This window comes from Orycteropus afer, unplaced genomic scaffold (assembly GCF_000298275.1).
Source record: "Orycteropus afer afer isolate SDZICR_OR568_19922 unplaced genomic scaffold, OryAfe1.0 scaffold00001, whole genome shotgun sequence".
Lineage (NCBI taxonomy): Eukaryota > Metazoa > Chordata > Mammalia > Tubulidentata > Orycteropodidae > Orycteropus > Orycteropus afer.
In genome coordinates, this window is record NW_006921588.1 from 26477186 (window position 1) to 26489105 (window position 11920).

An 11920-nucleotide genomic window follows, 5' to 3' on the forward strand; every position below is an offset into this window, starting at 1 on the left:
AACCACTTGGAAGGGGATCTATGTAGGAGATCCTGGATAGAGAGGGAGAACAATGTGGATAAAACTCAAAATCATTTGGAGAAAAAAAAAGGGGGGGGGGACCCGGTTTGCTGGTCCGATAGAGCCTGGTGGAACCACTGAGACTATGGCCCCTAGCTGCCCATCAGCCAAGCAAAAGATGGGCATATGAGTTGAACATTTACCTGAGGTAGATACACTCCTTGGAGAGAACAACCATGGGAGAAAGAAGGGCTGCTTATGTACTGGGAGACAGCTCAGGGGGCAGGAGGGCATGGAGGGATGGACACAGGGAAGAGGTACCTATTGGGAGGAAGAGGGAGGGAGATGTTGCACTGGGGTAAATTGTGGTCAATGTCATGAGACAAAGTGTATGTGAACTGCTGAATGGAAAGTGAATTTGCTCTGTAAATTTTCACCCAAATCACACACACACACAAAAAGAACCAATGGTATTAAAGGAAAATATCGAAGCTCCGCTGAAGGAATTGGTGAAAAACAAGGCTCCAGGAATTGACAGAATACTCATTGAGATGTCTCTACAAATGGATGCCCCACTGGATGCACTCACTTGGCTATGCCAAGAGATTTAGAAGTTGAAGGCTCAAACTCACCAATGGCTCCATGGAAGGAAAATGGGGCAATATACTTCCGTAAAGATTTAAAGCCTTGGAAACCCAATGGGGTTCACTATGAATCAGAATTGACTCAATGGCAGTGGGTTGTAATCTCTACTTAGCCTCTGTCAGAGACAAATTCAAATTGCTAACAAACTGAATTAGCAAAACAGCAAGGAAGTAAACATTTTGCATTCTAGAGATAACAGATTAAAGAGGTAATGCTGGGAAAAATTGTACTTCACTTTGGAATAAGCAATATGTATATGATATTAAAATAGGGAATTAAAACAATAATATAGGTAAGATATTTAGAGTTAATATCTATATCACAAATTATACTAAGATACTCTAGGCTTTAAACGACTAATCCATTTTAAATAAGAATAAAAGTACCATTTTGAAAAGGTAATTGTCACTTGAAGTGTTTTTAAAAACATTTTAAACAGTGTCCTTTCTCTTTTTTTTTTTTCATAACTAAAAGTTATTTTAAGTGTTTTACCTACACTTATTTTCTTTCACATTTTTGAAATATTGCTCCTCAATTTAAGGAACATGGACTTCTGGCATATTTTGGTAGAGGCAAAAGTTATTTCAATAAGAATCAGTGAGAGAGACAGACAGACTGGTGTGGATCTGCCCTCTGTGAATCTGCCGTTTCAAGGACTAAAGCAGTAGGCAGAGTCATAGTCTGAAGTAGTCTGGCATACACCTGCGTACTCTTCCTGTGGAAAAACAAGGGAGAGCTTCTGAGACAAAGGAAAAGGAGGAGGTGATGTCTTATCTGGGAACTTTTCAGAGCTACAAAGACTACTTTTTAATGATAAAAAGTAAGCCTCCTAGAAGAGAAGTAGAAACAATTTCAACATCTGGAAATGGCTCCCTATTTGCAATCACAGATGACAAAACGTATCTTTGTGATTAAAGGTCTATTGTATGAGTATGTGAAAAAACAGAATCAAAGAAAAAAATAAAAGATCAATTCATTAGGTGAATAAGAACAATTGTCAGGTTTTAAGCATCTTAATGGCTTATCTCATTTAATCCTTATAACAACTTAGTGAAGGAGATGCTACTTTTATCTCTGTTTTGTAGACACAAAAATTGAGATTTGGAAAGATTAAAGAACATGCTGATGTCATTCAACTATTAAGTGGTGAACCTGGGGTGAGAACTCAGTCTTCCTAACTTCAATGGGTCTTTATTGGCATTATTGTAACTATTACACCCATTTCTAATTTTCAGAAAAAGAAAATTACTTAAGGAATCATTGTCTCCCTTGGCTTCTGATCACTTAAGTCATTACTCCTTCCCTCCGACTCTCCGGGCCATCTTTGAGTGTTTTGCAGCTGGATCAGAATGAGCAGCTCTATCTGTGAGAGCACAGTCTGTTGCTTTGGCTATGAGTTCAAGCTTACAAAATCATGATGTGGATATTCCTGCTTTTTATGGAATGAATAATGGATATCAAATCAATCTCAAGGGCAGCAGAGCAGAAAATAAAGGATGCTACCTGGAAGTCAAGGGAAGAACTGTACCACTCACTAGTGGTATAAACTCATCAAGTCAGGTAACTTCTGAGACTCATTTCCCTCAACTATAACATGACAGCATTGGAGTAAATGAGATCCAAGGTGTCTTCAAATTACAACATCCTAAGATTTTTTTGAGGGAGTCTTTGGATGGTGCAAATGGTTAAAACGCTTGACTGCTAACTGAAGGGTTGGAGGTTCAAGTCCATACAGTGGCACCTTGGGAGAAAAACCTGATGACCTATTTCTGAAAACTCAGTCATCAAGAACCCTGTGGAGCGCAGATGTACTCTGACCCAGATGGGGTCACCGTTAGTTGGAATTGACTCAAAGAAAACTGCTACAAGCATGATTTTTAAAAATAATAATAATAATGTTTTATTGTGTTTTTGGTGAATGTTTACACAAGTTTAGGTTTCCATTCAACAATTTGTACATAAATTGTTCTGTGCCATGGGCTGCATTCTTCTTCACAATACGTGAATACAATTCTCATTATTTCCATTCTGGTTGTTCCATTTCCATTAATCTGGCTTCCCTGGCCCCTCATCCTCTCATCTTTGTTCTCAAGTAATTATTGACTGTTATATCTCATACAGATGATTTTTCAAAGGAGCACAGGATCTCAGGGACTAGTTTCAGTTCAGGTTTAAAGACTTTCTCAGGGCAATAAGTCTTGGAGAGTCCTCCAGTCTCAATTGGTCCAGTAAATCTGGATTTTTTTTAAGAATTTGAGGTTTTTTCCACATTTTCTCCCAGTCTATCAGGATCCATTTATTGTGGTCCTTAGCAGAACAGTAAGTAGTGGTAGCTGGTATGATTTTTTGAGGCAGCTAAAGTCATAGATCACATGGGGAAATGGGTCTTAGTGCTTTTAAGCTATTGTTCTTATTAATGTAGAAACACATTTCATTATGAGTCTGAGCCTAACAAGTATAATTTGATATAGCTTGAAAATAGTGAGAGGAAAATGGCTTTACCTATTAAATTTTCCTTTTCCATAGATGATCTAAGATTTACCATTTAGAAGAGCTGGGGAATCCTGGAAGCTTGCCAGTTCTGAAAAAGGCTGGCAATGTGGTTATGCCAAGAACTCTTGTGTGTCAATCTGAACCCCATACTGTGTCTCTGGTTATTGTCTGCTCTTGCCAACTGCTGCTTTCATCTTTAGCTGTTTGGAATCTAGACCTGGCACTATGTGGGAGGCCTTGGCATACTGTGTGTATGTACATGCACATGTCTGTAGACTCCATGTGGCATGGAGGAGAGGTGCAAAGACAGCAGCTGCATTTGGAATTTTGTCTTCTTCACCTGCACACTGCCCAGCCAAATTCCAAAGCACTCCAGACTGTGTTCCCCATGTAACCCAGACCTAACTGAGCCCCTCAAAACCTTTGGCTGTACTGAGACAAAAGAACTAGAGATAACAAAACAAAAAAAGTATAGGCTTGAGTGTTCTAAGCAAGCTGGTGGCCCAGCATAGGTAATAGCGAAAATTTCTGTGCATCCCCAAAACTATACGGGCTTCTCATACCCTCTGCTCTTTGGTAGTTTGTCTTCTGGGTGAGTCAGAGGGATTGAAACATTCATGGTTTTACCAGCTGTACTTGTGGCTCCATCTGAATGTTGGGAAGCATTTGAATGTGTCTGTGGTGGTACTTCCAAAGAATCAGGGCTGGTTCAGAAGGTGTGTGGGTTTACTGTATCCACTTAAAGATCTGTTACGCTCTCGCAGGCTAGTCAATAAAATTAAATTTGGCCTCTCTGGGTCCATGGGTTTTTAGATGGTAATAAAAACAGTGGCTGACTCCAAGGTTTGCAAGCCAGCCTCAGGTGGCCGGGAAAAGAATACTATGTAGACAATAATATTACCTGTAAAGTTGTGATGTTGTTGAGGATTTAGTCCTATCTTCTTATTCTTTCTTTTTCATTTGTTCTCTTGAAGTTTTTATTTATTTATTTTTTAAAAAACAAAAACAAAAAACAGTGTATCTTGGTACTGCTTTATCAATCCTTACATTCTCTACTTACTTTGATGGTTGTTTCAGTTGTTACAAACAGTGGTAACTTTAACTGTAGTCCATTCTTTCAATAAATATGCACAGCTAACCAGTGGCTGGGAATACAATCATAAGCAAGAAAGACCCAACTCCTGCCCTGACAGAACTTATGGTTCATCAGGGAGGACACTTAATGACAACAGTGAAATGTGCTAAGCCCTATGGGAGGAGGCACCATGAAGTAAATAAAGTAACACAGTAGGAGTCTGTGAATGGTCTTTACCAAGAGCTACTGTTCGCCCAACACTGTACCAGGCAATAAGAAGTCTGCAAAACATGTAAGAGATCCTGCTTTCAGAAACCTCACAGTCTGGCTGAGGCAAACAGGTCAGGGTATAGGAAACATAACCAGGGCCACCTCAGTGTATCATAGGGTTTCAGAAAGGTGGTGTTTGGAGTGTCAACAGTAGTCAACTCAAAATTTCTAGGATTTGTTCCACTTATTTGATTCTATATTACAAAAATGTAACTTGCAAAGCTATGTGATTAGTTAGGACTCACATCATTATACCATGGACTGTCAGAAGAACAAACAAATCTGTCCTGGAAGACATATAACCAGATTTCTCCTTAGAAGCAAAGATGGCAAGATTTCTTCTCACTTACTTTTGACATATTATCAGGAGGGACTAGTCCTTGGAGAAGGACATCATGTTTTGTAAAGTAGAGGGTCAGCGAAAAAGAGGAAGACCCTCAATGAGATGGATTGATACAGTGGCTGCACAGTGGGCTCAAATAGCAATGACTGTGAGGATGGCGCAGGACTGCACAGCATTTTGCTCTGTTGTACGCACGATCTCTCAGAGTCAGAATTGACTCCACAACTACATTACTATATGACTTAACTTTTATAGGTGTATGGCTTTCTCTTAATCTTAATCTCTAGCTCATAATCTTATTGAGAATTGAAAAATGAAATCTATTGCTTTGCGTTCTCTGCAATATTCAGCCCGTTGCTACTACTCAGTAGTTGTCAAATATGTGCAGAACATATTTTCTTACTGTTTTTCTGTGAGTAATTCTAGAGTACCAGAAAGATGAGGGTTACAATTACCCAGGGAACTGGAAGTTCTAGATTCAATGCATGACCTTCAGGTGACTGATTTCTACCAATGCACCATTTATTGAGGACTTATGTGCAGCTGGGATGAATGAGTGTTACTCCTTCCACTCGTAATATTTTCTGTATCAAGGTAATCTCTTATGCATTTGAGGGGATGGAGAGTGACAACAGACAGATGGGCTCATTGACAAGTGCGTCTCCTTGTGTGGTACCCCTGTCACAACCGAATTAGTCTGTCTTTGGTGCTGCCACCAAATTGGGCTGATCCAAGGAATGAGAAGACGAGCACTGGTAGTGACTTTTAATACAGAGGGAAATGGTTCTGTGAATTCTATCTTTCTCTGAAAGGGACTGGCTTTATTATTTTCTAGGAGTGTAGAGAGGGAACATAAGTACAGTAAGATATGAGTAAAAGACCTGATTGTGGTGGTGATGATATATTCAAATACCTACTGATTTGGTTTAGTTTTGTTTACCTGGTATCTATCTCCTGCATCCCACCACTTGTAAGGAGCCCAGTTTGGGAGCTCAGGAGTTATGTTGGATCATAACCAACCAAGTTGTCTTCAGGTGAAAGTAAAGTCACTCCACCTGTACTTAGAAACTTTACCTAACAACCTCTGACTCTATGAGTCGGGGTGATGGCCTGTGCATGACCAGTGTGTGTCTACCCCACATGTTGACTCATTCTCTGAGGACAATTCCCCAGGATTTCAGGATACCCATAAGTTCAAGGAGCTTGCTGGTAGGAGTTGGTCACATAGCTGTACTTTTGACATTAGATGCCCCTGTTGTATAAATCTCTGGCACCCCAAGGGAAAAAGACTTGACTGGAAAATTGTCTGTTGCAATTTCAATCCAAGAGAGTGTGATAGCCTTGGGAAATGGGGAAATGGAATGCATTAGGGCTGCTTCAAAGTCAATTACAGAAAAAAATACATATATTTACTAAATATAATTAGAATCACATTTTATTGATTGTTTTTAACTGTCTTTGCACATCACACTTTACATTTTGCTGAAGTTTTTCTCATTTATCCTTTTTAACTTTGTTTTACCCTTTTCTTTAGGCATAGATGTTCCATGGCTTATCAACATAAAAGTTGTTTTGTTCATTAACTCAACAAACATTTAGAAAGTACCTACACTATGTTGCGGGAGCTCTGGTAGCGTAGCGCCTAAGACACTTGACTGCTAAACAGAAGGCTGGTGGTTCAAACCCACTAGCCACTCCTCAGAAGGAAGGTTGAGCAATCTACTTCTGTAGTGATACTGCCTTGGAAACCCCAGGGAGGCTCACTGTGAGCCAGATCTGACTCTACGGCAGTGAATTTGGTTTTTTTGGTACACTATGTTCCAGAGATAAAGAGGTGAGTAAGTCCTGATCTTGACATCCAGGAGTTCAGCCATCTAGCTAAAAGAATTGTAAAAAGATGCTTGGCTGTTAAAAGAGCAATTCATTGTCCAGAGCATCTCAGCATCTACCTGATGCTACTGAATAAATGTGCGTGCGTGTGTGTGTGTGTGTGTGTGTGTGTGTCAGGAGGGGGATCTAAAGATCATATTATTTTAGGACTCAATTCTTCTGTACTTTCAACATGATATGTAATCATGAATAAATACTGGCAGCATAAAAACAGAACTTTCTTACTCATGACAGCATAAATTTACTGTTTATCTTTATTTCTGTGGTCAGGCACACGGTATTAAAGTCGTTTTAGGTGTTGTTCTGGTTACCTAGTGCTGCTCTGATAAGAATGTAACACAAATGGGATGGCCTTAACAAACAGGAGTTTATTCTTACAATCTGGAGGCTTTAAGTCCAAGTTCAAAGTGCCAAGCTCTAGGAGCTGGGTGAAAGCCCCTCAACCTTGGGGTCCAGCTCTGCCTCCTGCTCCCGGCCCACTGGAGCTAGAGGCATTTCTTCACTCAGACAGCTGCTGGCTGCTGAGGCTGAGAAGCCCCAAAGTTGACAAGTAAAAAGGCACAGTCCTGATGTTACCAAACCACACAGCAGGACATTAATTTAAGTCCATTATAAGTCCCAAGGTCGGCAGAGCATAGCAGGCTGTTGAACAACGACACAGCTACATGCAGGGTCCAAGCGTGCCATAGGCTAGAGACCATTCCCAAGGCTTCTCCTTATATACAGGAAGCAGACCACATCCCAAAGACAGCTAGCTACTCAGCTGCTTATGGTAGATTCCACTATGGAGTTGATTGCCAGTCTCATCATGGGGAATAAATACCACCAGCTGCCCAGCCACTCAACCAGGCCCAGCCAAGTTGACACACAAACAACCACCACAGGTGCGATTTAAAAAATTATAATAGAAGCTAAAAACTGGCAACCCTGTGGATTTATATATTTAAAAAAGATGGTGTTTACCTTTTATTTATGGAAAAATTCAAATCCATACAAGAATAAAGGGAACAGTGAAGTGAAATCTATGTTCCCATCACCATGTTCAAGAACTGTCATCTTAAAGCTAATTTTGTGTCATCTATTACGTTCCCTCCCCATTATGTCCTCCCACTCTGCTCTAGATTACTTTGAGGCAGATCTCAGACATATCACTTCATCCAAAATATTTCAGTACTTACAGTGTTTGCTTTTATACAGTAGAATGTCACGGATCTGCTCCTTCATTGTCATTACCTGCTTGGCCATTGTAAGCATTTGGATTTGAACTTCTAAGTTCTCTATTTTCTTATCCAATTCCCCCCCTACCCCCCGTCACTTCTGTTACTACTTTCTTAATGCATACTTTGTGTTCCTGCCTATATTAGCCAAGCCATATGGATAACTATATCCTACTAGTAAATTGCATCATTCAATGTTAGCTTAATTTTTATCCTTTTGAGAGATTTAAATTTTTATTTTCTGGGGTATGATTACATTCCTGACTGGCTTAATGGGTTTGAACATGCTGGTTCATTTTGCTTTCTCTGTGCAACTTGATGAAAATGGCTTTCAGGATCTGCTTCAAAATTAATGATCAAACATCATTAACAACATCACTTTACTTTAGACTTTGCAATCTTATACCTGAGTTTGGAAAGGGAAGTAAACCAAAGAGTTTATGATAATAAGAAGCAGATGCCTACATCTAAAATGCTACTGCTATTACTACGACTACTGTTATGAACTCCATGACAATAAATCCCTTATATCATCCAGAATGAAATCCTTTAGGATTAATAGCCTTTCCCAGAATTTGCAAAGCACAGGACCTGTTGGCTATTGGCAAGATAACTTCTTTGCAGAGAGCAGGGAAACCCAAGTGAAAATTACACTGGAGAAATGATGGCTCAGGAATGCTGGTGTTTGTTAGCATTAGGATGTAACTGAATAAAAAGATAAGCTAATTGTATGTAGAATATGTATACACATAATACATAAAGCAGATCTATGACATTTATAATATTATATGATACATAATGAATAGGAGCTTTCTGATGGTGCAGTGGTTAAGGCATGAATGATGGTAACCAAAAATTTGGTGGTTTGAACCCATTAGCTGTATTGTGGGAGAAAAATGAGGCAGTCTCTTCCATAAAGATTTATAGCCTTGGAAACCCTGTGGGGCAGTTCTACTCTGTCCTATAAGATTGTCAGGAGTCAGAATTGACTTGATGGCAGTAGATTTTTTTTTTTTGTATAAAATTAATATATTTACAATTTTATGTAATGTACGTTACTGCATACAACATCATGTTTTTCTACTGTTATTCTACTGTCCAGTCACAGAGAGATTTTGTCATGCCAATAAAAACATACAGAAGCAAGTAAGAAAATTAGTTTTAGTCTAGTGTTTAAGTTTACATTTTAGAAACTCCACCAGCATGACTAAGATTTCAAATCAGCCACTTTCAGAAAGCAACACTGATAGTGTTCAGTGTTGACATCTATGTGAATAATGGCTCTAGTAATGTGAACATGATAATAATCAGAATTAGAGAAAAATATGAGTTTACTCCTGAGCTATTGGCATGTATTGTTGTTGAGTCTTGCCAAGTTGATTCCACCTCATTGTGACTCTATAGGACAGAGTAGAACTACCCCATAGGGTTTCCAAAGCTGTAAATCTTTATGGAAGCAGATTGCCACATCTTTCTCCCATGAATAGGCTGGTGGCAGCCCAGCATTTTAACCATTGTACTACCAGGACTCCTAGCATTTGTTAAATCAAACAAAACTCACTGCCATTGAGTCAATTCTGACTCATAGTGACCCCCTTTGGGTTTCCAAGGTGATAAATCTTTATGGAAGTAGATTGCCCAGTCTTCCTTCCACAAAGCAGCTGGTGAGTTTGAACCACCAGCCTTCTGGTTAGCAGTCAAATGCCTGAGGCATTATGCCACTAGTGGATTTTTATATGGAAAGGCTGTTCTCCTTCTAGAAAATTGTCAATAGTTTGATGAATGATTCTATTGCTTTTATTTTTCTTTCCTTAAGGTTTTAATATATAAACTGTTTTCCACTTCTATTTGCCAGTTGCTATGACCTACTGGCCTTGGCATAGTGTCACAGGGAAAGTGACTTGGAGCAGGAGTTTTTAGAGATACTGGTTATGTAGACAAATGCTGAGATCAGAGGAAACTCTAAAGGTTTGGTGGTTTTCTCCAATATTTAACCAAGTATAAAAATTTTGGCACCTTGAGTTTGCTTGGAATTTGTTGGGTTAATAGAAAACAAAAATGTAAGATGTTTTGAATGATGCAGATTAAATGCCTAGAGCATAAAATAAAACACCATGTTATGTAAGATCAGTGGTCTAAAAATGTCAGTTGGAGGCAGTAAAGCTTCATAATTAAGAGGTTGGGCTCATGCTTAGACTACACTCTCTGTCTGATATTGAGCAGTGACTTAACTCTCTAGACCTCACTTCCATGGGCTGTAAACCAGGGCCTGTAACACCTTGTCATACCTGTAAACCAGGGTACTGATCTCATGGGGTTACTGGGAGGAGTAAATTGACTACAACTTATAGTGACCCTCATTGGGTTTCCGAGGCTGTAAATCTTTACAGAAGTAGATTACCCCATCTTCCTTCCATAGAGAGGCTGGTGAATTTGAACCATTGACCTGGTTAGCAGCTGCTTCAAGCACTGCACCACCAGAGCTCTTTAGGGAGGTAAAATATACAAAATACTATGTACCTGGCATAGGGCCTAAGGCACTTGACTGCTAATCAGAAAGCTGACAGTTCAAACCCACCAGCCACTCCTCGGAAGGAAGGTTGGGCAATCTACTTCCGTAGTGATACCACCTCGGAAACCCAAGGAGGAGTCATTATGGTCGACAGCGCATAACAACAACAACAACAATGTACCTGGCACACACACATACACACAAAAACAGTGCTCAACAAATATTAACTAGACCAGCTCTTAATTGTTTATTTATTTATTTTTTGCCCTCTCTACACTGCCTCTAAGGAGCACTGGTGGTGCAGTGGTTAAGGCATTCGGCTGCTGATCAAAAGATTGGAGGTTGCAACCTGCTCAGGAGAGAAAGATGAAGCGGTCTGCCTCCCTAAAGATTTACAGCCTTGGAAACCCTGTGGGGAAGTTCTCTGTTCTATAGCACGGTTATGAGTCGAAATCGACTTGATGGCGGTGGGTGGGTTCACTGCCTCTACTTCGTTGTGTAATTTGACATTAAAAACCATAGTTGATTGTCTCAGGGAGAAGGAGAGAGAACAATCCTTTTCCCCCCTCCTGTTCCTTCTCCTTTATTGTCCTTCCTCCCCTACCATTAAGGAGGCCTGTTTGTATAATGGTTAAATGCCTGCTGCTAACTAAAGATTAAAGGTTCAAACCTACCCAGAAGTTTTGCAGAAGAAAGATCTGGCAATCTGCTCCTGTAAAGATTACAGCATCAAAACCCCTATGGGGCAGTTCTACTCAGTCACATGAGATAGCTATAAAGCCTACATATATGATGCCCAACTTGGAACATTTACTTATTTTTAAGTTGCATCTTTAGTTCATAATCTTATTGTTTTTGTTAAGAGCTGTCAAGTCAGTTCAGACTCATGATGATCCTATGTACAACCGAACAAAACACTGCCCATCCTGTCCCATCCTCACATTCATTGCTATGTTGAGCTCATTGTTTCAGCCACTGCTTCAGTCCATCTTGTAGAGGGTGTTACTTACTCTTTTTCGCTGACCCTATACTTTATTAAATATGATGTCCTTCTCCAAGGACTGGTCCCTCCTCATAACACGGCCAAAGTGTGTGAGACAAAGTCTCACCATCTTTGCTTCTAAGGAACATTCTGGCTGTACTTCTTCTAAGAAATATTTGCTCCTTCTTCTGGTAGTCCATGGTATATTCAATATTCTTCGCCAACACCATAATTCAAAAGCATCAATTCTTCAGTGTTTCTTATGCATTGTCCAGCTTTCACATGCATATGAGGAGACTGAAAAATGCCATGACTTGGGGTGCGCACATCTTAGTTTTCAAAATGACATATTGACTTTTGACACTTTAACAAGGTCTTTTGCAAAAGACTTGCCCAATGACATACTAATGAGAATTGTTGTTGTTGTTGTTGTTATGTGCCGTCGAGTCAGCCCTGACTCATAGCGACCCCTCCTTGGGTTTCCGAGGCAGTA